A 25,556-nucleotide genomic window follows, 5' to 3' on the forward strand; every position below is an offset into this window, starting at 1 on the left:
CAATTAAATGTTAAAAGTTCTATCGCGAAAAATGAATTGTACGTTTGCATACCTTATTTAATGAAATAGATATACAGTGTTACATTAAAAGACCACAAAAGAATATCCTCCAAGCTATGTCGATTTTCTTCATAAGGGGAGTAACCCCTGATAAACACAGATAAAGTGTCGCTCGTTTTATTTAAAATATTTAAAATCTTAACACGACTGAACACGATCTTACAGCAACTAAACAGATTTTTTACCTTTGGTCTTATTTTATCTGAAAGTGATCTAATCAAGTCTTAATTGAAAGCTAGAAGAATCTGTCTTGTTTATCTTGACCCGACTGATCTGACTGAACACGATATATCGGAACAGAGTCTGAAAGTCTAAACAGGTCTTAACGTTTTTCCCTAGCAGTAAATCAAGGCGATTAAGACTTGGTAAGACCAAAATGACCGTTTCAGACTTAAATCTTGCTACTAGTGATGCCATTTTGTTTTTCTTTGTTGACATATTTCTTTGTTTTTATAGTGATTAAGATGATAACACAATGTTGACTGCTGTTCCCCTGTTTTTGACATTTTTACCTATTATATCTGTTTGTTTTGTACACACATTGTTTTCAATATTATGGAATTTTATGCGACTGTCATACAATTGAGAGGTTTAGCCAGATATAAAACCAGGTTTAATTCACCATTTTCTACAGAAGGAAATGCCTGTACCAAGTCAGGAATATGACAGCTGTTTTCCATTCGTTTGATGTGTTTGTGCTTTTGATTTTGCCATTTGATAAGGGACTTTCCTAAGTGAATTTTCGATGGAGTTCGGAAGTTTTGTTATTTTACTTTTTGCATTACAGTAGGAATTATTGACGATAGCAAATACTTGTTTCACTGATTCCGTTCATGTTGCCGATGTTAAAACTCATAAATCCATAGTTTGTAAAAGTCTTATAATAAGTAGATTGGTATGTTTCAAAATGCGGCAAGTATCTACCGTGGATCACAGGACATGAATGCAACAAATGTAGGTCGACGATCAGCCTACAATAAAAAGCATACCCAAAACTGTTTAGGAAATAATAAAAGAGACAAAAGTACCTACAGAATGGAAAATTTCCTTTGTATTTAAAGTGATATAGATTTTTGAACGCTCTGGACTATCAACTATTATATTTGTTTCTGTCATTGTATCTCTCGGGTTATGAACTGACATTCAATCCAAATAACTGTTCCGTGCATATTCAGTAAATTTTGTGTCATAATATAACTCCAACAGGGAATTCATTAATCTCAAGTACTTTGAATAAATAGCATAAATCCGTTGATCTTCTTATTTTAGAGCAGCTAAATTGTTTATCGGAGCTGCGATTTAAAACAAGAAATTCTTCAAATCCTATTATGTAATTATTGTACTTTTTTATCCATCATACACCATCTTCGATATACCGATTTATGTTTTCCGGGAAATATTTCTACTTTTCGTGAATGCACAAGATGCACAAGATTGTTTAAAACTGAATAAGAACTATTGTATATAACAATATTATTATATAGGAAGGACACAATGTACCAAAACAAATTTCGAAACTCAACATTTAAATTTTGTACCTTAAAGACCTTATAAAGCGACAAAAAAAATGTAAAATAAAACATGTGCTGTTTATTTCAAACCTTCCGGAATACAGCGGATTTTGGCATACAATTGTTAAGTAGATAAAAGGAAATACGTTCCACTATTTTTGTTGAAAATCATTTTCTGTAAATTGAAATTAAAAAATCATGTAATATATGGGGCCCCTCATTTAGACCACAACATATCCTGTTTTGTTGACCTCAGTCTTTTCATGTAAATTAACTGTGTTTCCTTCTTTTTTTTTTTCTATTCTGTAATTATTTTCCGTCTGTTTTGATTTTTTTTTGTGTGTTTTTTCTTTCCTAAGGGATTTGGGGGTGGGTGGGCTATTTTTGATGCGATTTTTATTATTTTTTATCTCATTAAACTCATTATTGTGCACTAAAGAACATCAAGACATTTATTTGAAGACCAAAAGTTTGTCTTCATAACTCCAACAATAAGCCTATTAACAAGCAATCAAATTCCCTTACACTTGACCGATCTTTAAATCCCTTTACTAGATTTAAAAGAGACATATCAAGGCAACATACAAATACTGGAAAGGAACATAAACTCAATGGGGCGAGACCGGGTGTGTCGTCAGGGTACTCGTCTCCTGCTATGCATGCATCAATCACCATTCAAGTTCACTCTCAGTCAAAATGTCACAATCAGAAAAAGGACACAATCGATTATATTCAGATCTGACGACTATATTGGTATCTAAATATCTAAGACTGCGAAAACATGTTACGCCGTATCGGTGATTTAATTCGTCAAATTGACTGCAAAACCTATGTGGTATTGATTTCAGTTGTACTTCCTCGTAAGTCTTTTGGTGCAGTTCTGTGTAAACGTAGTATTTTTCCCTGGTTATATGAGGTGTTATGAATTATTGAAATGTAGGTTATTGAGTAAAAGCTATTTGTTTAAACTTTGAGGCTCTACTAATACATGTAAAAAATTGTATTTTAACAGCAAGAAAACGATATATACGATATTCATGATTACTGCAATACCATATGATTGTTAACTTGAATTATCAAACAAAGAATAAAAAGCATACACAGAAAAAAATAGTACCCTGCAAAACTCTACTATGAATGAACTGGTAGACATCATTTGGACTCTGACTGCAGTAAGAGAAACCTATTAGGGAATCAAAATATTTCTTCAGACAAAATCTACAATCTTTGTTTCTTAATTAACAAGCATTCTTAATCATATAAAATGTCTATCATTTGCACACAGGATGTGAAAAACTGATATTTTTCATTGTACGTTTGCAGGTTTTTTGTGATCTGTGTACCAATTAACCCGATTTGTTTTTAAAGAATATGTTCGTATCTAAATTATAGGCAACATTAGTTTGCCAAAGTTCAAATCTGTTAAATCAATGCAGAACATGCAAATCTAAATAAAAGTAAAATCTGAAGCAACTGCATGAACTAGAAAGGAAGCGAAACCGGGTTATTTTATATTTTACTTAAAATATATTCTAGATTCGACGTGATTAATTATATATACATAATTAGACATGAGAATAATAATAGGAGGAAGATGTTTTTAGGACTTTAATATTGTTATAGGGGAAACATAAAATATGGAAATACCAATTTAGATCAAATGTCCTGTTATGTATTAAAACAATTCAAAAGATCAATATTATACTTATCGATATATAAAGTTAATATTGCTTAATCTTACCATGAAAACATTTTCTACGTATTTTGTGTGTATCTTGGAATTGGATCATGTTACTCTTTGAAAGTAAATGATTTAAACGCATGTGTCAGGAAAGTTGAAATAAGGTAAGTTAGATAAGATGTTTGTCATTAATATTGTTATTCGATGGAGTAACACTGATGTACGACATACACATTAAGATATGATATCCTATATAACAATTTATATGGTTAACTGTCCAATTCCTTTTTTCAATTTAGACCGTAATGTATAAATGAATTTTTAATCACTTTGCCTCCTGTCTGGAAAGGCACAGTGTTTCTGTAACCGTTCTTACGCCATTGGTATAAAGCATTTAATTGAAGAGTTATTAATTGAATCGTTCATATCTTGGGCCAACTTCGTTTTCCAATTCCATATTTTTTTCAGAATATTTCTGTTTTTTTTTTCTTTTTGCAAATCTTCACCAGGAGGCAGGCATTGTGCATGCCAAGGATCAAACTGTCTTGCTCTCCACTTCGGGCTGTTTATACTATACAGTTAAAGCATTTGCCTTAGCGAAATGTGAAGATTTGTTCATTACAGAAAAGTCAAGAGCAAAATCTTATCGACCGTGATAAAATCTTCATATTTTCATAAGTCAAGGAAATGAATGTTTATTTCTACTACCTATACTTTCGTTGACCTCCAGATTTTTTTAGTTTTAAACATGTAATTCCACATATTCCCGTAATCGTATGCTACTTACAAGGCATATGAAAAGTATTTAGCATGACGATAAATGTTCACTTCTGTACTCGTACTATGAACAACAAATTTATGTATTTTGTAAACAATATTTCAGTAGTCCTAACAACAAAATTACTATATTTAAATTTACGTGTACATTATTTTATTTAACGCCATTTTGTCCCAGGTTATATTGTCTTTTTGACATTGTTTTACATCCCCTTTTTTATTAATATTGTATTTATATGGTGTCATAGATCAAATTTATTCGTTCAGTGTATGTTTACTTGTTTTTGTTAATATGTCTCTTTGATCGAGATAAGCCATTTCAATTGATATTTTATAGTGTGTCTTTCTATGTTGTAATGTTACACTACTGTTTCAGGTTAGGGTGAAGGTAGGCGCCTGTTAAAACGTTTAAACCCGCTGCATTTGTATGCACCTGTCGTAAGTCAGGAACCTGTTGTTCAGTGGTTGTCGTTTGTTGATGTGGTTCCTAAATATTTCTCGTTTCTCGTTTTTTATATAGATTAGACCGTTGATTTTTCTGATAACCTCGGGAACGAAACATAGAATTTTAAAATGAAATTGAAACATCATTTATCTTACAAATAAATTTAACTTTTATTTCAGTGACCAGTTTGTAGCGACTCAGCAAAAGTTCGTAGTTGAGTGTTGTCCTAATTACTTTGAAGATGATGGGATGTGTAAAGGTAGACAAACTGTAAAATAAAGTAAATAAAAGTGATGTACAGTAGACGTCGAAATTGCAGCAAAATGAAATAATATGAATAATATTGAACATTTTCTTGTGGGTTACCATTTAGCATTTAATCCAGCATTTATTGATATATTCTTAATAATGGTGTCATTCTGCATAACTTGACGGTCATGACTTCGTTATTTAAAATGAGATATACCCATAATAGAAAAGAAAGGATGTGGGGTATCCATCCATGACACAAAATCAGTATGTGCACAGCAAAAACACAAAAAAAACATAAGTTAGTGGATATTGATAGTGTTTTAACAACTACAAAAAATATAATTCTGTGGAAAACTTTTGTCAGATTTAAAAATCTGAAATACGTTAGATCAATTTTATCCCTCAAACTGTATCTAGACTCTTGACGATTAAGAGTGGTCATGTTACGCATATTTCAAATCAGTGGTTGTGATTTCAAACGTCGCTCGTTGCAAAGTATATTCGACTCCGATCTTTATTGACAATGATTGCCTGTTTTCCTAGCGAAGGTCAGTGCTGTACTTGAGCTTCTTACAAAACATTTTCTAAATCGATTATAACACAATTCAAATTTGTGTTTTTCATATGTCGTTTATATTTACAATTGTTATTCAAATTTCATGTTTGCTAAAGAACTTATACTTATGTGGAATGTTTTACATTGTATTCATAATGTTTATACACAAGGAGTTATAAGTCATAGGGTCTGTTAAAAGTCATAATAATGTAACCTTTTTGATGTTGTTTACTGTCTATCAAATTGTACAGAAAATTATCTCAAATAATGTAAGCCATTTTATAACATAATTTCTACCTTTACCTTTTTATTTTTCAGATTGTCAAAATGGTCACTATGGTAACAGATGTGAAAAGGAATGGTTTGCGGGCATGCGACTGGCTGTGAGTCTATAACAGGTACCTGTATTTGCTCAGCAGGGTGGCACGGAAAATACTGTATACAAGGTAAACCAATAATGTGAAAATATAAAACAGACAAAAATTGCAAAAAAGTTTAGATTAAATTTCGAATTCAACAATTCGTGTATATTTTAATACTTCGTTTTTGTGCTGTATTACCATTTTGTTGGTTTGTTAATTTTCAATATCATTAAAATCATTTTTTGGGATATTGACCAGACAGCAACCGAACAACTTAGTTATAATAATGAAGGCATGCATCCCAATACCCTACAACTATAAATTATACCTGAATGGAAAATGGTCATTAATTAAAACACTATGAAAAAAATAAGGTTCTAACTCCATCAGGCAATGTTGAGCTAAGCTGAATTTGGCTATTCTTTAAAAGTCATTTTGGCAATATAGCTGCTACTTTTCTACATATTTACACATCATTAGTTTTCAAATGTTCAGATGTGAGCGTTCTTGATGACGGAATCCAGAAAAGCGCTTCGGTTGCATGAAATTTATAAATTGTTATGTTCATTCACTTCATTCAATAGTTACGTTGGGACCTTTGAAAATCAGTTTAAAAATTATTGTTGGCTAGATGCTTTGCAAACACGTCTGCATTGTAATATCAGCAATAATAAATGTAAACAGGGTAAAAAGTTCTTGAACAAGAAAAATGCTCGATAATATCAATGAAATACAAAGATGTAATGCAGATAGCAAGACAACCACGAGGAACATCAAGATGTATGTTAGATAATTTGTTAGAAATCTGTCGACTGTGAAAAAGTCAATAATTCGGGTTGACATTACAGGTATAACAATTTCGATAAACAAACTAACTACAAGAACCTAAATGAAGAGGTAAAACTAAAATTAATTATCTGACGAATAACAATCGCACACCCTACACCTCAAGCACTGGGACACTTTTCACGATCTCCTCATAGCATGAAACACGTTCCGTGTTGGTATAATAGGAAAAGGGATTTGGTATATAAATTCACAAAAGAATTGCAACAGGAACTTGATGCAACCAAACGCATCGCAAAGTATCAAACTCATAACAAGGACTTCACAGTGAGTGAAGTAGACTGCATAGCTACAATACTCATGATCAAGATATATATTCTTCCATTTTGGTCACTGATTAACTAAAAAGTAAAATAACAAAATATCGAACTCAGAGGAAAATTCAAAAGAGAAGGTCCCTTAACCAATGGCCAAACTTAGTGAATGATTGATTTGAACAAAAACCATATTGATTTTGACACACAAGTGAATTCATCTTCTCTTGTTTGTTTTTTCCTTTGATTAAGAGTCGTGAAAAACAAAGACCCGTCGAAACAACATCTGATTCAAAAATTTAATAACACTTTTAGATATTTATATGATATATTGGCTCTCAATAATGACGACTTCAGTATGTACACGAAAGAGATTTATCCTGCCGAACTGACTTTAAATGAAGCTAATACTAACAATGAACACTGCCCTTTCCTGGATCTTGATATCTTTATCTTTAACGGGAAGCTTAATACCAAAATTTACGATAAAAGAGATGATTTTTCATTTCCTATTGTTCATTATCCATTTTTAGATGGTGACGTTCCCTTGTCGCCATCTTATGGTGTTTATATATCTCAACTTGTTCGATTCGCTCGTGTATTTAACAACGTATTTGATTTCAACGAAAGAAATCTCTGTATTACTGAAAAATTATTACAACAGGGTTGTCGATATCACAAACTAGTCAAAATATTTACTAAATTTTATCATCGGTACAAGGACATCATTCGTAAATATTAATCAACATACAGACGGCTTATACGTTCAGGTATTTCACATCCAATATTTTATGGTAATATTCTTTACAAAGCACAAAAATGTCGGCATTCACCTCAAAAGCTAACCAAACCTTTAAACAGACTTATGCGGAAAGAATATAGTTACGATACTGTTGTCAAGTCATTAAGGATTGCATATTATCGTATTAATATTGGTTCACTCATAGGGTCTTTGCATCGGAAATACACACATTTATTCTAAAACCAGTTGTTGGCATGATACGGGTTATTTTCTTCTCATATATTTTATAATGGTATGATACTAATCCCCTAACGGGAGGGATTGTACTTGATTTTCATATGATGAAGACATTATTTTTCAATCAGTTTAATTGAGGTCTGGAGCTGGCATGTCAGTAACTGCTAGTAGTCCTTTGTTCATTTGTGTATCATTGTCATTTTGCTAAGTTTTTTTTGTTACCTTTTCTGATTTCGGACTCGGACTTCTTTTAAACTGAGTTTTAAAAATTCTACATTGGCTAGAGGTATATGGGGAGGATTGAGATCTCACAAAACATGTTTAAGCCCGCCGCATTTTTGCGCCTGTTCCAAGTCAGGAGCCTCTGGCCTTTGTTAGTCTTGTATGTTTGTTAATTTTAGTTCATTTATATGTTTTGGAGTTTAGTATGACGCCCATTTTCACTGAACTAGTACATAATTTTAATTACGGGACAGCTGAGGACCACCTCCGGGTGCGGGATTTTCTCGCTGCGTTGAAGACTCATTGGTGGCCTTCGGCTGTTGTCTGCTCTTTGGTCGGGTTGTTGTCTCTTTGACATATTCCCGATTTCCATTCTCAATTTTATTTTTATACACAGGAAGACAAAAATAAGGATTAGGATTTAAAAGATTGTGGTTAATATTGGGTTATCTTACGATTCATGTCGACAATGTGCCGCATTAACAATGAAGATCTTTAATGATATGTTTGACAAAACTATAACATAGTTTTGATGGTGAACTTACAAAGTGTACATTTCTGTACCATATGTTATCGTCATTTCATTCATATCTATTATGAACATAATGAAAGGAGGATTGATTTTTTTGTTACTCATTTTTGTAATATTTCATTATACTTCTAACAGATTTGAAAACTCCACTAACAATTAATTAACAGAGTAGAACCAGGTAACATACCAAAAAGCTTAAATAAAGAATCTTCCTAGGAGGCAAGCAATCGCACATGTCGAGGGAAAACAGACAAAACAATGACCGAAAGAAAAAGACGAATTGACATGTAGCAATTCCCAAAACACTGTATCAAAACTAAAAATATGGGAACACAAACAAAAGCAGATATGAACTTATTAGCTCTTGAAGGATAAAGAGTGTCTGCTGCATTGGCAGGTTTAACTAAAAATACTTTTAATATTACAATGCATCATTTATGTAAAGAGTATCTGAATTTTGAATAGTTTATGTTTTATTTTGAAACTCCCAAAGAATGTCCAAACGATATGTATGGAGACAATTGCAATGCATCATGTGACTGTCCAGTACACGCGGACTGTGATTCTGTTTCCGGGAAATGCACATGTCATGATGGTTTTGTTGGAGAAATGTGTGCATTGCAAGGTATAGATTGTTGTTTGGAAAATGATTTCTTCTTCACAAATATACAGAAAAGTGCTTAAGGTAGCTGGGGTGTCTTCCTCCATCTTGGATTTTGAAATAGCTGATAACAATCGGTCTATATCTTTAATGAAATGTGCAAATTTCGAGAGTAGTATGTAATTCATGTGTAAGGCTTTTCGTGTAACTATAGAAAATTATGTGTTTTATAATATTTACGGCTGTATTTTACAAAAACACAGAATATTTTTGTTTGATTCATTTTTTTCCAACTTTGCCACATAAGGGGAGATAACTCAGATAAAGTAACTTTTATAATAGAATGTGTTGTGAATTTACCTATTTTATTATGTAGCAAGAAAACGAGTCCGGTGACCCCATTTTTTCGTTTTCTTATCTGAAAGCATATTATTAGAGCTATCTTCTCATATTTTATCTTACATTTCTATGGTACAGTTTTCTTTTTATTTCACAAAATTGTGTTTTCCTACATAATCTATATAAAATCTGACAATTTTGCACAACCTGTAGCGTGAAAAAAAGCCAGGTAACCCATACTTTTTTATTATATTTAAGAAAAAAACATGATATAAACTACATTTTGACAAATTATTAGAACAGTTTACAGATATTAATGAAGACCCCCTATCCACCTTAATATGCACAAACTATTAAGTGTTTTGTTCATTGACATTATGCAAAAAATGGCAGTCATGTACTATAACCAGTCACGTTTTCACTAGGTGAAAAATTTTCAATCATGAGAAGCAAACAGCAAAATCTGAAAACCTAAGCAAAATATATATCACAACAGGTAACAAACTTCTTCAGGGTCACACAACTGTGCTCGGGAGTGGGGAAAAACTTATTCTTATCCAATTCGTATATAATGGCAAACAGTTATTGAACTGCATGATTTAAGTATTCCAATTTATATAACTAAGAGGAATAGCATTTTCAATTCTTGTATTTATTTGAATATCATTTCTTCGGCACTATATAAGATAAGAAATTACCACCTTTAAATCTCGTATTTGTCAATATTTGAACACTACACAAAGCAACCATATAACGTTTGGTGTTGTCACAGGCACTTCTTTAACGTCACTGTATAAAAATATGTGATATAATAACCAATGGGACAACTCTCCATCAGAGACCAAATGACAGAGAAATTAACAACTATATTTCACCGTACGGCTTCCAATAATGAGCAAACGTTTACCACATAGTAAGCTACATGTATAAAAGACCCTGAAATGACGATTGTAAAACAATTCAAACGAGAATTTCAAACAATTCAGGCTGTTTAGGTCCACAATGATCACATGTTAATCAATAAAGAGATTGTTTGAACCAATATATTGACCAACATGAAATGTTTAAATTCGAATTTGATTTAGCTTTACAACTGTTTTGATTTGAGCGCCACTGGTGAGTTTTACGTAGACAACAATCAAGTTTGGCGTACCAAATGATAATTTATTCAATGATTGAGTTCCCCTTTGCTCAGTTTAATAGGACAAACGTGATATCAAAGATCGAATGTTTTGATATATAGTTAGATTATATATTTCAGAAAACAGACGAGAACATGACCAACCAAACTATACCTTAGTTATCTACATTATATTGGTCGGTGCTATGCTGTGTATGACTTTTGTTGTAAGAATTGCGTTTAAAGCAAAACACCGAATTTCAAAATCAATAATTGATGGCCCACAGTGGAACAAAAGACAACAATCAGGACAACCAAAAGCAATTCTTACGGTATCTTATCGTACGATAACAGAACTTGAAACAAATGTAACCCCGATACAGAATGAAGATGTGTATTATGAAATTAGTGACGTAGATTTAGTTGGTGCTTATTAATTAAAAAGATAAGATAAATGACACGGATCTTAAATGACGGAGACAAAACTGTCAAGTTATGTTTAGATTTACACGTTACCACAATTAATAAAAAAGGTAAACACTATACTAATTTCTGTGCAAACAAATCGTTTTCTAGGTTACCCTTCAACATGTTAAAAATCACCGGTTAGTATAGAAAAAAAAATCCACGAATAACTTTATTTTTAGAATAGCGTTTAAATGAAATTCAGTCATCCTTTAATCGACCGAAGTCATACAGAGAGCAGACAAAGTTTTCTTATTCTTAGGCAATTCCGATACATCTTTTGTTTCTGGTTGGTTACGGTTATTCTTCTGGGGAGTGGGGGAACTTTTTTTGTCATCTTTAATTAAAAACACACTTCTGTTTTCAATAATATCCAGGAAAAATATTTTTTTCTTCAATAAATCAATGTTGTTTTTTTTATTTCCCTCTGAAATAAGTTAATATTTCTCAAAACATTAGGAATTTGAAACCAATTTGTCTTAAAAACATACCCCACACAGAAGATGAACTATCAGTATCTTACTGTGTTTTGGTTTTGTTGCGCTTTCCAGTGCAGATTTTCAATGCAGAGTCTTGTCTGATTGTTACCTTTTTCAATTACACTCAACATTTCAATTTCTTTTTTTTATTCGATCAATTATCCTTAATATTCATGTTACAGTCGCCATTTGACATTCGTAAACAAAAATCAAATATTTAAATGTCACGACAAATACATGATGTTTGTCATTATAATAGCTCACTTACATTTTTATATGTATGCCTTGGCTTCCTTCTTTTTTATGTCTCGGGCGTATGGGACGAAAATTACCCCTGAAACAAATATCGTACACATGGACATCATATCATATGTTTTCTGTATTCTTTTCTATCAATCTTTTTTCACCGATTTTTGTTCAGTTAATGTATATAAGCTTTCTCCCTAGTAAAATTGTATAGTTATGTTAACCTTCTCTGCGTATTGATGTTTACGCCAGCTGTTATCTATGCTAACCTTTCTGTGTTAAATTTATGTTTGTTAATTATTTTTATTCTGCCTTTTCTTTAATGTTAAAATTATTTATGTTTACGCTATTTGTATATTTATTTGAATTGTCTCTGACTTTATTTTGTTATTATCTCTGTACATATAAATTCATTCCCTCTGTTTATTTATGTTTACCGTTCTGTATGCATGAATTTATGTTTACCTTTTCTGTAAACATGAATTTTTTTTTATCTTTTTTGTTTGCATGTATTTATATGGTTTATCTTTTTATATTTTTATGTTAACTATGTTTACAAGTTCTGTATTTTTATGATAACATTTCCTGTATTTAGAAGTTTACCTTTTTTCTAAATTTGGATGTTTACCTTTTGTATTTTGGTTTTAACCGTTTCTGTATTTTGATGTTTACCTTTTATGTATTTTGATGTTTACCCTTTCTGTATTTTGATGTTTACCCTTTTTTTTGTATTTTGATGTTTACATTTTCTGTATTTGTATGTCTACCTTTTCCATGTATTGATATTTACTCTCTTTGTAAATTCATGTTTTTCTATTTAAGTTTACCTTTCTGTATATTTATGGTCACAGGTATCTAGGTTTTTTCTCTCTTGATCTCTCTAAATATACATGTGTACGACACATAGATAATATGGGGACGATACAATTCGTAAACATTACTTAAATGCTCCAAATTATAGCATTAACAACAGTTAATTCCGATGGATGTGGTTTCTAAATCAGTTTAAAACTGAATATTATGTTTCATGATCCAATTTTTAAATCATTTTGTATTTGTAAGGAACGACGTGGGGCCAATTTCCCCTGAATTTAATTCACAGTCGGGCAGTTTTAACAAAGTCCTTCAAACCTTACATATTACAGACGAATGTTTGTACTTAAAGGTTCTTTAAATAGAATGGCTTATTTCTAAACAGATTACAAAATTATTAACTTAAAAAAAAAGTCCAAAACCGAAATTTTGACAGATTTTGAAATTTAGGAATACATGTATTTCCCAAAAATGTTTGAGGTCATCATCAACCGAAATAAAAAATCAGATGAATGTACAACTATATATGTCCTTTGGATAACGATTAATGCTTTTTTGTTATTTATAACAACGTTCATCGATGCAAAAACATGCAGCGCTGAATAGTAATTTGGTCTTATGCGAAAAGGTAAAATTGTTACAAAATATTCTAAGTATACGATTTGGACTCTTTAACTTTCAATTTCTAGTATTTTTTGACAACTTTTAAAGTTTAACCTTGCCAGTGAAAAAGATTTTGTTGTACAATCAATCTGAAATTTACCTGTAGCTTCGCATTTTTATGAAAAGAGGAAATTTTGTTTTCATCCTGATGTTCAACAAAATATGAATGTTTTATTCTGATACAAATGTTGGGGTGTTTATAAGTATGTATCAATGAAAAAAACCTCAAATCATTACTTTGTTTGTTTATCACCTTGGTTTTACGGACGCCATCATAGTTTGGGTGACCGTTATGGAATATCTCTGTCACATATGACTACGGATATGTTCCACACATCGTAACCACTATCCTTTCCTCTTTTCCGGTTGGTGACATTAATGAAAGCGACTTATTAACGGATTAAGGTGCCACATGTGAAGCAGGAACGGATGACCCTTCTGAAGCACCTGTTTTCACCCTTGAATTATTGTAGGGTTCCCGTTGTTCAGTCTATAGTGTTCCGTATAATGCTTGCTACTGTTGTTTGTCCTTTCATTGTTTCTCCCTTTGTTACACACATGTTAACAATCGGTAACATTTGATCTGTAGTTTTACAGTTTATATATTCTAGTGTTACAATAAAAAGACAGCAGTATGGGGTGTATAGGTTTCTTACGAGAATGCATGCAAAACAAGAAACGCTTACCTTGTCAACGCAATACGTGTCGCTCCTATTGGAGTTTATGCAATTACCTCATTTTCTGTTTTTCATTTGAATTTGTCTTCCTAATCCATTAATGAGATTTGAATATCGGTAAACAACGTGTGCCTTAATTTTGCAAAGGCATAAATATAATGTGGTGGAGTTAAACATATTTACCAGCGCTTAACTCTCCCCTAACCTTAGTTGGTTTAACATCTTGGTACACATATATGTGAACAAGTGGTAACATTTTACCTGTAACTATATAGTTTTGTACTTCTGTATCAATGTACGAATAGAAAAGTATTTATAGGCTTTTTACAGGAGTGAAATCAAATACGATGTATGATCTCAATTTCATCAAGTAAAGATTAGGTTGATAATTTAGTTATTAGGTCAGAAGAGACACTGATCTACCTAGCCTAACATGGAAAATGTAGCTTTGAAAAACAGGGTATTGATGTAAGGCAAACATTTTCTACAAAGTAAATAAAAGTATTAACAATTGAACTACCTTACTGATTTAAAAAAGGCAATATTATTTCACAGTACAATAAAAATCTATAGTATAAAAGTCACAGCGAAAGACTTCACTACGCTCAAAAGATGCAAAAACAAAATTAAGAACGGAATACAACTATTTAATGAATTTTGATTAGAAAGAAATCGACATTGACAGATAAAGAAAATGAAACATATGCAGGTGAAATCAGAATGACGTGATGTCAAGCTATCAAATACACTATTCATAATTACATAAATAAATATTTTGGAAAATTGCAAGAATAAAGCGTAAAAGCTTATAGAAGAAGGACGTGTAAGACTTCTACCAAATTATATATTGGCAATTTGGTGAAATATTTTGGAAAACTAATCAAAGATACCAAAGACGATAAATCGTTGTTGTAAATGACTTTTATTGCGTAATGCATTTCATCATGTTCATCAATTATTTCCTGTTAAAACGTATAACTTGTAACATGTGGTATTGTTACAATATTATTTTGCATTTATTTTTTTTACATATCCCTAACTTGAAAAAGCGAATAGCGACTTATGTGAAAAAAAATGCTGATATAACAGTTAAACAAACTTATCGTAAACTATTAGTTTACTGTTAGAGCGAGCAATGTCAATTTCAAAGTGTAAAGATGGATAATTTAATTACTCAGATCAAGCCGTTTCTTATCAATGTAAGATTTATACATTGTCACATAAATTATTAACAAAGTTCTTAATTGATTAATTCATAATTAAATAGATACATATTTTGGAAAATAGCAAACATAGAGCTTAAAAGCTTATATATGAAGGACGTGTAAGCCTTCTACCAAATTTAATTGATAATTTTGGAAAAGATTTTGAAAACTCAAAAAAAAAAACAAAGACAATACATCGTTGTTGTAAATGACTTTCATTGCGTAATGCAGTTCATCAAATATATCCTGTTAATACGTATGATTTGGACATGTGTTAACTGAACCTGTACTTCATTCATAGTAATGCCTCAGACAAAAAATGTATAATAACACCAATGGAAAAAACTGACACTGGCATTATTATAGTCAACAACTATAGTTTAGAACTGTTGGGATGGTTCTTAATCCTGAAAACAATTCAGCGGAGGAATGCACATGTATATCCTACCAGACACTTATACATTATGTTATTACGTTTTAAGTATGCATATTTGATCAATAGAATATTCCAGGTCTAAAGGTCAATTTTAAGGGTTTCATTATAGACAGGGAAAATTCAGACAGTTGTACACTCTAGGTATTCCATTAGATATTGTATGTGCATTTTTTTACCGGGTGTTTGGTTTGAACTTATGGAGTATTCATATGTTGTTCTCAACAAAAGCATACTTCATTATAAATGTTATTTAATGTAATTTTTACAATTTGTGTCACGCTGGAAATGGCATGTCACCACCAGAGTGAATTATTAATAATTGCTTAGTTTGGAAAAGGGTAAATCTGTAGCTCAATATAGCCTCGAAGTTCCTCGTGGATTTCCCAAAAAATGAATTAAATTGAAATACTGAAAAGTTGGCCATTACTTTAGATACCAGATATACGTGTCTAAGATGAAATATCTTTTCATGGAATCAAACTACATTTACATCAAAATCGTTTTAAATGACACATTCATTCATAGGTTAGCAAACACAATGTGATAAAATGTGGGATGAAATGTTTCTAATTAGTGTTAATTTTGAATAAAATAGAAGAATTTATTTTGGCTATAAATTTGACATATTTAAAATGAAAAACCATTCATTTCCACATGATAAGTTTGTTGAAAATGTTTTGTCTTATTTTGTTTTCACTACATGCATAACAGTCTAAACAAAATAGTACCATCCTCAAAATTCCTCTATGAATATATAAAACATCTCTATGAATATATAAACCAAACCTCTTTCTATATTATTAACATCTATTTTATCAGCAATCAAAGCCGGGTTCCAAAGTTATTGTGAAACTGCATATTCTAGAGGTGGCGTGAATCAGATGTAGATACTAAAAAATTCCAAAGATCTTTTAGAGTACATACAATCTAAGACTCTCTCATCTTGCAATAGTATTAAAACATTTGACTTTTCTACACTTTACACAAGTATTCCCCATTCCAAACTAAAAGACAAATTGAATGAGTTGGTAATACTTTGTTTTATTAAAAAGAATGGCGAACGTAGATACAAGTATCTTGTCCTTGGGAGGGATAAATCCTACTTTGTAAAGAATCACTCTGATTCAAACAAAAAATTCTCTGAAACTGACATTATCAAGATGCTTGATTTCTTGATTGACAACATATATGTTACGTTTGGAGGACGTGTTTTTCAGCAGACTGTCGGAACTCCAATGGGAACCAATTGTGCACCTCTTCTTACCGACTTGTTTCTTTATTATTATGAGGCTACCTTCATACAGGAACTTCTTAGGGAGAAAGATAAGAAGTTAGCAATATCCTGTAATATTACGTTCCGCTATATAGATGATGTTCTCTCACTTGTATGATGACTTTGTTGAACGAATCTATCCCATCGAACTAGAGATAAAGGATACTACAGATACAGTTATGTCTGCCTCATATCTTGACCTACATCTAGAAATTGACAATGAGGGTCTGTTGAAAACAAAACTTTACGACAAAAGAGATGATTTCAGCTTCCCAATTGTGAACTTTCCATTTCGTTGTAGCAACATTCCAGCAGCGCCTGCATACGGAGTATATATCTCCGAATTGATACGATATTCCCGGGCTTGAATTTCTTATCATGATTTCCTTGATAGGGAAATGCTGCTCACAAGGAAGCTATTAAACGAAGAGTTCCAAATGGTGAAGTTGAAATCATCCCTTCGTAAATTTTACGGACGCCATCACGAGTTGGTTGACCGTTATGAAATAACAGTTTCACAGATGATATCGGAAATGTTCCTTATGTCGTAACTACAATACCCTTCCCTTTTCACGAATGTGACCTACCGAATTAGACTATTTACCGGATTTGTAATAACATAAGCAACACGACGGGTGCCACATGTGGAGCAGGATCTGTTTACTCTTCCGGACCATCTGAGATCACCCCCAGTTTTTGGTGGGGTTCGTGTTGCTTAGTCTTTAGTTTTCTATGTTGTGTCATCTCTACTATTATTTGTCTGTTTGTCTTTTTATTTTTGGCCATGGCGTTGTCAGTTGGTATTCGATCTATGAGTTTGACTGTCCCTCTGGTATCTTTCGTCCCTCTCTGCCTTATTAAATCAACAAAGGATCATATCAATTTGTAAATTTAACATGGGCGTTTTTAATACATGTATACGAAAGATGAACATAGAAATACTGCTATCTAGTAAATTGACTTACTCTTTGACAGACTTGAAATATTGTACATAAAATGCGTATCTAGATTATATGTAGTTCATTTAACTAAAATTGTTTTTGAATAAGAAGGAAGGTGTTAGATAGACAACAACTTATGATAAACATACTGACAAATCTGACTGGATCAGATTCGAATGCACAAAACAAGGGACAGTCTGTATAGTTGTTATTCCTGTGTGATCTTTTTTTTTTTTGCCATAACCTAACAGAATAGAAAAAAGTATGTCTCTGTATGTTGGAATGAATGACAGTAAGGAAATTAAATGTAAAATGATTATCATATAAATGAAATGGTCTTCAAAAATATGTACATAGCATGATTTATACAGATATTCATTGTTGGATTTACTCAAGTTAAATTTCTATCGAAATCCAATGTATTTCATTAAAATATCTTCTGAGGTATCTCCCCTAGACCAGATAGTGATTATCCTACATTATAACAGTGAATGTCTCAAAGTTGAAATTTAATATTTGATTTTAAAGTTGGACTCTGTCTCGTTCTTGAATTTTATGTTTTCATATATATGTATTTATTGTACAATACTAACATGTCTTAATGTGTCACAGATCTTGAAAATGATACAGTTTTAAGGAAGAGAATTCTAAAAGTCACTTGATTTCACATATACCATAGTGTAGTTATATATGTTCACTCATCATTAGTGTAATAAAAGTTGATACAGTCAAACACACGTTTGAAGGCTGATATACTTAAAATAGTTTCTTGTAATTGTCAAGGTCTTTATACAGAGGAGAAACAGAGAGATGTTTTGAATTATTTGAAGTCAATGAATTTTAATATCTATTGTCTTCAAGACACACATTTTACAGAACAAGACGAATTGAACATTAAAAATCAGTAGAATAGGGGAATTTGATAACCAGTCTTGTATTATTTGTGGTGATTTTAACCTAATTCAAAGTTTAAATCTTGACACTCATAATTATGATAATATCAACCAACCAAAGTCTAGAAAAATTACTATGGATAATGGAAGACTATAATCTAGTTGATCTATTTAGAGAAATATACCCCAATATGAAAAGGTTTACTTGGAGGAAAACAATCTCGTTTAGACTTTTTTTTTCTGATTTCTGATAATATCTTTCACTTTGATAGCGATGTTAAAATTGATAATAGTTACAGGTCTGATCATTCACCAGTAATCTTTTTTTTCAAGATTAATGAATTTATAAAACGCAGAGGCCTTTGGAAGTTTAATAACTCACTTAAAGAGAATGAACAATAACAAGAGTCCAGGCTCTGATGGTTACACTGCAGAATTTAAAAAAATATTTTGGATTGATACTGGTAAATTTGTTCTTACATCTATAAATTATGGATATGGGAAGGATCAAATGTCAGTCACCCAGAGCCATGGACTGATTTCATGTATTCCAAAAAGAAGGTAAGTCAAAAAAAAAATTCTTAAAAAATGGAGACCTATTACTCTTCTAAATTCTAGATATAAATTTGCATCAAGCTGTATAGCAGAGAGAATCAAATCTGTTTTGTCAAAATTAATCAGTTCTGTTCAAACTGGTTTTATTCCAGGTAGATAAATAGTGTCGATTAATATATGGTATTCTTCATTTTACTGAAGACAATAATATTCCAGGAATTCTCTTGTTGATTGATTTTGAAAAGATATTTGATTCCATATATTGGTCCTTTCTTTATGATACATTCAGATATTTTAATTTGGGCGATTCAGTTATATCCTGGGTTAAAACTTTCTATAATAATATAACAGCTGCAGTGACACAAAACTGTTTTCTGTCAGAATTCTTCACTGTAGAGAGAAGCTGTAGACAGGAGGATCCTTTATCCCCTTATATTTTCTTGCTATATGCAGAAATATTAAGCATTTTAGTCAGAAATAGTAGGGAGATAAAGGGTATTACTATAGATGATACATAATTTGTACTTTCTCAATATGCGGATAATACATCATTGATATTAGATAGCTCGGCAGAATCACTAGATGCATCTCTTTGTGTTCTCCAATTTTCTGCTGAAATCTCGGGACTTAAAATTGATATAGAACAAATATTATTTGGATAGGTACCAAAAAACATAGCCAAGATCAAATGTGCGTTAAGTGGGGATTGAAATGTGGCTCCAGTACATTTAAGCTCCTTGAAATTACTTTTTCGGTTGATCTAGATAGAATGATTTATCTAAACTTTAGACCAGTGTTAGATAATATAGACAACATTTTGAAAAATGGTCAAGACAGTATCTCACCCTCTTTGGAAAGATTTTCATTTTGAAAATTTTGGTCATCTAAATTAAATCATCTGTTTCTATCTATCCCTAGTCCAGATGAGAATAAGTTACGAAATTTAACAAATAAAATGTATCCATTTATCTGGGATAATAAACGAGATAAGATCATGCGAGATCTTTTATGTCAAGATTAATATATCGGTGGTTTAAAAATGCTAAATTCAAAAGCATATATAAAAGGACTTAAACTAACATGGATAAGAAGGCTGTATAACTTAAATTCAAAGTGGGTGAGATCACTCTCTATTGTTGAGCAAATAAATTTTAGTAAACCAAGTTCCATTGGGTCCATGAAAAGGTCATCAAATACATTTTGGCAAGAGGTTTTTGATGCTTGGAAAATCCTTAATCAATAAAAAGCCAAGATGTATTGATGACGTTCTATCTTTTCCTTTATGGGGGAAGGAAGGGGGGGGGGAAGAAAACATTAAAATTGGTGCTCCAGATGTTTATTACAAAATATGGGCTAAAGCTTGAATTTGGACAGTGCATGACTTGTTAGAAAATCAGGGCAAAATTATGTAATTTCAAAATTTCCAACAATTATATCAATTTAGACCACATTTTGTACATTATTATGAAATATCACACTCGTTTAAAGAGTGGTTAAACGGAATCAATATTGAAGTGAAGGAGAGAAAAAAATATAAGTATTTTCTTTGAATCAAAGAAAGGTTCAAAGGACATGTACAAAGTATTGAATGAGAAATATATTACTGTTGCTGCAAAGAAAAAATGGTAAAACCATATCAATATGACTGTCATTAACAGTTTAAATTCATAATTAGAACACAATGTTTTTACATTTCCATTTATGTCCTTAACCTGAAAAAGCGAATAGAGAGTTATGTGACAAAATATTTAATGTAACCTTTTAACAAACTACGTCTTATACTAATACTTTACTTTTAGAGCGATTAATATCAATATTAAAGCGTACAGATGGGTAATTTAAGTACTCAGATCAAGCCGTTTCTTATCAATACAGATTGATACATTGTGTAAAATAAATTATTGACAAGTTCTTGTAAAAACAAAAGACTCCTAGATCAGATCAACACCAAAAGTAGGTCAACATGATTTATTAAACTTTTGACATAAAAGAAACATTAGTTCTTATACAACTAAACAATTGGCATTATTTTCTGACATTTCCATATTTGGCTAAAATAGGTAAGCAAGTTTAGTTACCTTAACATCAGAGCGTACTTCTATATAAACTATAATTAAAGCTGGCGCGACAAAATGCAAAAGTCTTTCAGCACGACCACAGCTGCCTCACCATAGCAACAATACCATAAGACATCAACGCGTTATTGCAAAAATTTAGTCACGAACACAATGTGAGATTTGCAAAACTGTTATTAAATCTTTGAATATTGTGTTTATCGATATAAATATTGATTTTGTCATCAACAAATTCAAACCAAACTAAATACTATTGTTATACACATACATTGACATATGTACATTCAGGGTCCTACAATCTGTCGATACCAATATTTTGGCATTGCACAAGTTCATTGTTTTTCTCTGACTGTAAATGAAGTCTTTACGCTAAATCTATTGGATGCTGGATGTGTAGTGATTGATATTTAAGTCTTAGATACTTAATGTTTATTCGTTGTTGTTTGCTTTGAACTATCTGTCAGTAACTGCGAATACTATCAGATCTATAATTTGTGTATTTTGTGTTTTTGTTAGGGTTTTTTGTAGTGCTTTGTATCGATCTGATTTTGCGCAGGTTTGCAATTGGCGCCAGCAACATGTTTAACTCCGCCACATTCTGTATGCGCCTTTCCCAAGTCAAGAACCTAAATTTAAGTGGTTGTCGATTGTTGTTGTATATCATATGAGTTTTTCGTTTATTATTTTGTACATAAATCAGGCCGTCAGTTTTCTCGTTTGAATTGTTTTACATTTGATATTTCGGGACCTTTTAAAGCTTACTATGCGGTTTGAGTTTTGCTATGGTAGGATGGCCGTACGGTGACCTATAGTTGTTAACTTCTACTTCATTTGGTCTCTGGTGGAGAGTTGTCTCATTTGCAATCATACTACATCTTCCTTTTTTATTTACAACGTTATGAATATTATGTTCTTATGTTCTAATTACGATTACGTTACGATATATAAATGATACGCTCTCACTTTGTTTGGCGACTATCCCATCTGACTTCGAATTAGGATTACCACATATTCAGTTTAGTCTGCCCTATATCATGTATATCGTGACTTACATCTAGACAATGGGGATCGGTTGAAGTTAAAAGTTTTCGACAGAAGACATGAATTCATCTTTCCAATTGTGAGATTTCCGTTTCTTTGTAGCAACATTCAAGCAATATCAAGGATTTATTTTCGATGGTACATTAACATTGTCTGTTCAAGAACCCTATATCCACATGACATTTAACAATTACAGCAAAAAAAAAAGACTGACATTGCAAATACAGACACAATGCAAATGTAAGGATTGAGACGGGCACATTGAGATAAATGTAAGATAACTTCACGCGAAATTGTATATATGAATAGGGAAAGAGCGGTCTGCATAACAATGTTGATTCACAAACTAGTTGTAAGAAAGAAAACAAATATATTACACATTTACAAATTAAATACAACGAACCTGTTACAATGAAAAAGGATAAACAGTTACTGCCAGGCTATAATTTGAAAAAGATATATACATAGAAGGTGCAAATATGTTCTTGTCCTCGCATTTACGATTTACGTTATGCTTCTTAATCTAAATACAATGTTGACTATGGAATAGGAAACAATAACAATCTTACTTAAACCTCTCTTCTTATTTAAACCTCTCGTCTTATTTAATGTCTCTTTATCATATATAATAATACAATCTTATTTAAACCTCTCTTCTTATTTAAACCTCTCTTCTTATTTAAACCTCTCTTCTTATTTAATGTCTCTTTATCATATCTAATAATACAATCTTATTCTATTTAAACCTCTCTTCTTATTTAAACCTCTCTTCTTATTTAATGTATCTTTATCATATCTAATAATACAATCTTATTCTATTTAAACCTCTCTTCTTATTTAATGTCTCTTTATCATATCTAATAATACAATCTTATTCTATTTAAACCTCTTTTCTTATTTAATGTCTCTTTATCATATATAATAATACAATCTTATTCTATTTAAACCTCTCTTCTTATTTAATGTCTCTTTATCATATCTAATAATACAATCGTATTCTATTTAAACCTCTCTTCTTATTTAATGTCTCTTTATCATATATAATAATACAATCTTATCCTATTTAAACCTCTCTTCTCATTTAATGTCTCTTTATCATATATAATAATACTCATCCAATAGTCCACTTCTAAGTATTTCGCTGACAAATTTTTGCTGCAATAGAAGACATGTGATGTTTCTTACACCAAATATTGTTTTCAAATGTTATAAGTTCAAACAGCGTCTGTTTAAAATCAATTAAAGGTATATTAAAGGCCTTGAACTTCAAAGTGGTCTATAATATATGAATATTTTAAAAACGGAAAACAGTCATCTAAATGACCGGATATTTCTTTTATAACAATACAAAAACACAATAAGGAAATAATGTTTAAAATAATTCGTTGAATAAAGTCATTGTTCCAAACATGATTGAGCGTGTTTCTACGTAACGGAGAACCAGCAAGTAAATACAAAACATGTACAATGTAGATCTTTTCTGATTCATTATGCACCTTACTGCTTTACTTCTACTTGCTTGCGTTAATAGTGTCATAACAAAGGTGGCAACAGATCCAAATGTTTGTCCACGGAGAGTTACTATACGGTAAGTTAATCACCTTAAATCAAAATTTATTTTTGAAAATCTTTTAGTTTTAATAACATGTTTTTTAATGAGTTTTTGTGCATTCAAAAAGCAAAAAGAATTATCACATGTACTCTTAGAAAGAACTGCCTGTAGACGGTTACTTCGCAAAGATTAAAAATGCACCATTGGAAAAGCTTTGTGAGTGGAAATACTTTGATATAAATATTTAAAAAACATATTTGGTAAAAAGTTTTGTAATAATTCGCACTTAAAAGATTGATTGTTCTAAAACAAGAAGAAGCAAAGTTTATGTTCTTCCTGTTTTCTTATTAGTTTACGATTGTACAGCTTCTGTGTTTTTCAACGTTATGTAGTGGGTTATATTGGCAAGAAGGTGTTTTGATGAAGATAAACCCTTGAAGATTTTTTCAGTGTCGCCAAAACATTTCGAACGCAAGAGATGTATAAGACCTAAACACGCGTAGAGCTTTATAAACAAAACCGGACTTCAAAACTTAGCCAAATTCATCTAAGATCAACTTTGCCTGAGGAAGATGGAAGTTTCTAAATAATTTCTTAATGTATATATCATGTAAAGGTTTGAAAGGTACTTCAGCGATTTACATTGATATGACTATGTTGTTTTTTTTGTATAATTATGAGTTTAATTGTAAAATTATAAATATATGTTATTTTCCTGTTCTTACAAATATATTTATTTAAAAAGTCAATTAACATTATGCAAATGCATGTTGGGGTAACAAATGATTAGACATTGGTGTTCCCAATCAAATCAGGACTGCAATCCCAAGCAAAAACATTTTGTTTCAAATATCAACAGTCACTTTATTTAATTAATGAACTACTTCATGTGTGCTTAGCTTATTTTTACTCGTGGTAAATAATGTTTGAATAAAAGAATATTTCCATAAAAGTTATCTTTCTATGCAAATTCACAAAACACGCATATTTCTACTGGTATCCGTTATGCATTGGTCGGTTGCAATAAATAATATGTGCCACAAAAGACCATGTGCAGTATATATAATTTTTTAATGCTTTCATTTATTTTCCAATTTTCGCCTTTATCGAATTTGTCTAATATCGATAATAACCATTTGCCGAAAAATAAAACGTAAAGCGCATGCGAAGCGTTGTACATACATCTTGTATTGGCAGCTGCGAAATAAACCAATCTCGATTTTTAAATACGATTTGATTCAGATTGCACATATAATGTGTTTATATTATTTAGAATCATATAGTTTTCATTGTTCTTACACACAAGTCTCATTATATATGAAAGTAAGAAGATGTGGTATAATTGCCGATGAGACAACTCTCCAACAGAGACCAAATGATATTGAAGTTAACAACTATAGGTCACAGTACGGACTTCAACAATGAGCAAAACCCATACCCATATACAGCTATACAAAGGCCCCGAAATGACAAATGTAAATCAATTCAAACGAGAAAACCAACGGCCTGATTTATGCCCGGTTTTTTAAGCGGTTGTATTTATAAATCAATTGTTCACAAAACTTTGAATTTTTTTCGAAATGACTTAACAGGAATAGATTACTTTAGATCTATTTGGCGAACGGATCGGCATTGAGGGTTCTCAATGTTCTTAAACTTTGTACTTTATTTGTCCTTTTAAATTTTTTGATTCGAGCGTCACCGA

At 31.4% G+C, this 25,556-nt stretch overlaps 1 protein-coding gene across 1 annotated transcript in view; it reads left to right on the forward strand.

Moving 5' to 3' along the window:
• The window catches only part of LOC127711227 (platelet endothelial aggregation receptor 1-like), a 118,783-nt gene extending 117,695 nt beyond the window's left edge, over positions 1-1,088 (forward strand). Inside the window, exon 7 of the transcript XR_007986600.1 lies at positions 650-1,088. The gene's annotated coding sequence lies outside the window, so the exon portion shown is untranslated. The remainder of the gene's footprint in view (positions 1-649) is intronic.
• The last annotated feature ends 24,468 nt before the right edge of the window (positions 1,089-25,556 follow it).

Source organism: Mytilus californianus, unplaced genomic scaffold (genome assembly GCF_021869535.1).
Source record: "Mytilus californianus isolate M0D057914Y unplaced genomic scaffold, xbMytCali1.0.p SCAF_8, whole genome shotgun sequence".
Lineage (NCBI taxonomy): Eukaryota > Metazoa > Mollusca > Bivalvia > Mytilida > Mytilidae > Mytilus > Mytilus californianus.